Genomic DNA, 5,280 nt, shown 5'->3' on the forward strand with positions numbered 1-5,280 from the left:
GAAAAAAGGAAGACAGTGCAACCCCAGTGGAGAAAAGTTTGTGGTGAAAATGTAAGAGAAGGATAGTTCATGGAGGTCAGGATAATTAAACCATGCAGCAAAGTGTGGGGAATATCTCTTGTGATTCTTGCTATCATTGGCATTAGGACATTCCATTTTCTTGGTGTGAGGTGATAGGAAAATGTGGCAGCCTGTGTCACTGGTGATATTGCCTGAAGAAGTGTCTCATGGACCCCAATGCCTCTTGGTCAAGCTTAAAGCACTTGTGGGAAGAATATGCCCACCTAACCTCACAAAACTAGGGCATATTGCTTTAATGCCTCCCTCCACCACCACTACAAAGACCTCCATTGACTAGAAGTGTTGGATTGCCATCTTAATGAAGCACATTGAGACTGTTGTCAGTATGCTTTAACTTTATTCTATCTTACAGTGTTGTTATATCAGATCACCCACTTAATGAAGCACTCCACTTCTGTTATTTTATCAAGGCATCCAGATTCAAACTCCTAAGGTGGAACTTCCACCAACTCTTACTGGGCAGGAGCTGGCTCTGGGAATGTCACACTTTCTCCATGGATGGTGGAGGCAGATGTGGCTGAACGTAGGTCCTGTATATCCTCTGACTCTGGAAATACTGCACATTTTGTCTGTGGGAATTATTGCACTGTATTAGGACAGAGGTGTGGTTGCCTTGTGGGAGATATCTGTGTCAAGTTTCTGAAGTTCAGGATTCCCTAAGACATCTCAAACACTTCTGTGCTTAGAAAAATATACAGGTCCTTTATGTGGTTCCCAGTGTGCATGGGTGGGGTGCATGGCCAACGCAATCTCATCCTGTACCATTGGTTTTCTTTGGCAGAAAAGGATTTTATCTGATCTTGAAGGCTTCTATTCTGCTAGGAAATAGATACTGCAGTGAAATCAGACTGATACTCTAGAATTGAGGTATTTAATGTATCAAAAATATGTTGGGATGATCTGTCTGACTGCACAAGACAGAACAAAATATAATAGAAGTGGAAGGCAATTCATCAGAATGTCTCAATTACACACATGCAGAAAGAGACGTTTAAAAAGCCAAAAACACTTTTCCAGATCTATTATATCTGTCAGATGATCAAACATAAATGTTTCAGTAGTCCTTTGGTATGGAAAAAAGCCTGTGTTGCAAGAATGAGTCAAAGAAATTATGTTTTAAAAATCTCTAATTTGGAGAACTATGAGGGAATTCAAGTACAAGTGACAAAATGAATAGATATAACTATAAAAAATCTTCAGCATAACAAGCTTTCAAATGTAAAAAAATGCTATAATATGCACAAGCAAAATAGCAGATTATCCTCCTAGGAGCTTCAGTTATATTTTCAGCTGTTTTCTCATCAGAAATCCAATACCCTAGGCAAAATTGGAGCAACACAATCCGCAGACAAGGAAAATGACCTTCAACCCAGAATACTGTACTAAACAAAGCTGTCATTTACATGTGAACGTGGCTTCCCAAAACAAACTCAAAGAATTCCTTGCTACTTCTCCAACCTTAGGAATGAGAAATACGGATGTGCCTCATGTCAACAAAGAGGTGGTCAACATCATTAAGGTTTGTGAAGGCAGCAAATACCCCAGTAAAAATAAAAGAAAATAAAACACAAACCTTAGGAATACTTATAAAAATGTGATCAAGCCATTCTTTATCAATAATAATCTTGAAAGTAAATGAAATATCTCTCTAAAAGATACACACAAGATGACTAGACCAAAAAACAAGACGCATTAATTTTCTGCCTTCAGGAAAATCATGTTACTAAAAAAGATACACACAAGATTGAATGTAAAAAATGCTAGAGTCCAGCTGCAGCCAGGTTTGGAACTCAAGATGGGTGTGTGGAATAGTCGTAGAAAAGAAATGGACCACTACAATTTCAGGATCATAAGGGACAATGCGAGAAAGTTGTCTGCTTTATTTATGCAGAAGCAGTCACTAACTCTGACACAGAATTTTTATGTCATGGTCAAGTGGGCGTTTCCAAGGATAGTCCTGCCATCAGTTTCACCTTAAAGCTCTCAATGGAAGTTCTCAATAGATGGTGCATGTCAATCAGTAACACATTCCTATTACAATCCTTATCCAACAACTTAACTTTGAGTTAGTTAAGGAAGCAAATGCATCACAGAAGTATGGAGCTAAAGATCAAGGATGGTCAATGGGGCATCAGAGTGAGACAGAGACAGCATGGATTGTGAAAGACCCTTTTGTCAAGACATTATTAGCAACATCAACTTCCAAGATCACACTGATAGTAAAGACAAACTCCGCAGTGTCAGAGAATGCCTAAATAGATGACAAAAATCTCAGCGGGGTTGTCCAGTGTCCATGCAAAGTAAAGTGGATTTGCCTTCAGGTGGATGCAGAGACATCCGCTGGGCCTTGCCATGCAGTGGGACATTCCTTGCAACCTTGCTTGCAATGGAAGAGTTCTCTTCACACCTTTGTGTCCTCCACACCCACCAAAAAGCAAGAACCATTAATTTTTTACCTCCAGAAAATCCAGGTTATGGAATAAGACACACACAGATTGTATGTAAAAAGATGGGAAAAGCTATCATATGCTAACAGAAGGCAAAAAGAACAGAAGATGTTATCCTAAAATCCAGTAAAATAGATGCTAAGAAAAAAAGTGTTCAATTACAAAGAGGTACATCATGAAGAGATAGTGGATCAATCAATTCAACAGAAAGATGTAACTAAAGTAATGTGTATGCTCCCACTGTTAGGTATCCAGTTATTCAAAATAAACATTAAGGTTTATAAGAGAGATATAGACTCCAATATAGCAAACATGGGAGACCACAACACCACAATTCATCAATGGACAGAACAAATGGACAAAGAATCACCTAGGAGATGAAAGAGCTAAACTATACTATTTGTCAAAATGATGACATTGATATCTATAATCATTTATGAAATGCAGTATGAAAAATCCTTAGAGAATTGAAAATAGATCTACCACATTTACCTGCTTACTACACTTCAGGGCATTAACCAGAGGAAATGAATGCAGCATATGAAATAATTATCTGTATACCTATGTTATAGCAGTTCAACACACAATAGCTAGGATTTGGAATGAGCCAAGATGTCCATCAGCTGCTAAATGGATAAAGAAACTGTGGTATGTAGTCTCATAGAATACTACTCACCCATAAAAAGGTGGAACTAATGTCGTTTGTAGCAAAATAGAAGTAATTGGAGATACTATGCTCAGTGAATTGAGCCACTCACAAAAGGGCAACTATTTTGTTTTCTGAGTGAAGCTGACATTTTGAGAACTGGTTAATGAAACTCCTGTCTATAGTCTTGAGAATCAATGATTTTTCTTTTTATTTTTTAAATCCTTTAGTTTATAGAAGGCTGTAGTTACAAAGAAGTCAAAAAAATACATTTTAAAATGTTACCTAAGGCAATCCGGAGTAGTCCCAATAAAGGAGACCCAAAACAGCGGACATTAAAGCAGAAATTCAAAGGTTTACCACAATCAAAGCTTACATAGGTAGGACACAGTTGGGTTATTCTTAGTTCTTACAGCTTTGTGGCCTGGAATAAAAGAACACTGCAATTGGAAAGGTGGGTTTAAGAGACAAACTTTTAGCTCCTAAAACATCCAGATTGGATGCACCAAATCATTGTTTCATCCTAAAGAATCTGCCACAGGAACTTCATATTCCCTGTGAAACATGAAGGGGAGCTGAGGTAATACTGAATTTTGTATCTTGGCCTTCTAAAGGAACCAGTTGATTCTCTTAAGAATTCTTGCTCTTTTAGTATCAAAGAAGACACAGCAAGCATTCTTGCACAGTGCTGAAATTCTGTTCTCTGGGAAACAATCACTGATGTAGTAGACCATTGATTACAATTATGAAAGTTTATGAATACTTTCCTATACATCCCTTGGGCTCTGACTGTGGCAATATTTTATTTTATTTTCAAACACAAATGAGAGCTTTGCTTATTCTGGCTTGGCAGTTTATCTGTCTTAGGATTTGGATAATGTTACTCCATTCTCTTTGCTTCAAAAGTCTCTTCTAAAAAGTTGGCAGTGATTCTGATTGGTTTTCCCCTGTATCTTATTTGATCCCCCCCTCCCTTTTTTTGGCTTGGTTCAATATTCTTTCTTTGTGTTCAGCTCTCTGGGGAGAGATTGACAATGATGTGTCTGGGTGTGTTTTTGGATCAAATCTGTTTGTGGGTTCTCTGTTCTTCCTATATTTTGCTTCCCTTATGACCCCAGTGTTTAGGAATTTCTCTTTTATAATTTAGTTGAATATTCCTACAATCCTGCATCTTCTTCTATGCCTGCAGGAGTTCCTGGAACTCTGATATTCAATTTTTTGATAGTATCATTCATTTCTTGGGTAAATTTCTTGATTTTAATCATGTTCTCTCCCATATGTCCAACTAATTGTATATTGTTGAATTGGTTATTTTTCAATTCTGATATTCTTTCTTCTGTGTTATTCATTTTATTGTTGAGGCTTTCTATTCTATTCTTTAGCTCAAGTATTTCAGTTTGGTGTGTTTTATAGATTCTGTCTCTCTGGTGATAATCCTTAAATTTCTTGAGTTCTTACCATTAATTCTCAATATCTTTGTAGACTTTTATATTCCCTCTATGGGAGGTTTTGAATATCTTCATCCTGTAGCTCTAAGACACACGTGGCCTTTTGTTCATTTATGAACATTTGCTTTCACACTTAAGTTGCTTCCTGTTTTTCTGTTGTCCTTCCCCATGGCCTTTCAGATCTGTGAACTTTCCCATTCCTGTTGTAAATGCGCATGCCCATACAAGGCTTCAGCCTCTGGTGTTTTGCTATTGTTTTCTGAGGTCTCAGGCCCTAGAAACTACTGAGGTACAAGGACACCAGTTGTATACCTGCTTGGGGGAGAGTTCCTCTCTGACTACTCCTATCTGCAACCTCTCAGCTACCTCAGCGGATTAGGTGTGCACATCACGATTCACTTCCCACAGCAGGTGTGTGCTGCAGGTCTTCACATTCCTGTGTTATTTGGTATTTCAATGTCACTATTAACCTGCTGCAGCTCACACTGGGAATGGGAAGCTGAAGGACATCTGCTGTGCACCACCCTAGAAAGTTTTTCTCTGATTCACCCTGTCTATAGTCTCTCAGCAGCCTTGGCAGATTAGGTACCCGTACACCTAGGCACTTGCAACTGAGGATCTGTGCAGCAGGTCCTCACCCTTTTGTGTTATTTAGTGT

This window comes from Ochotona princeps, chromosome 11 (assembly GCF_030435755.1).
Source record: "Ochotona princeps isolate mOchPri1 chromosome 11, mOchPri1.hap1, whole genome shotgun sequence".
NCBI lineage: Eukaryota > Metazoa > Chordata > Mammalia > Lagomorpha > Ochotonidae > Ochotona > Ochotona princeps.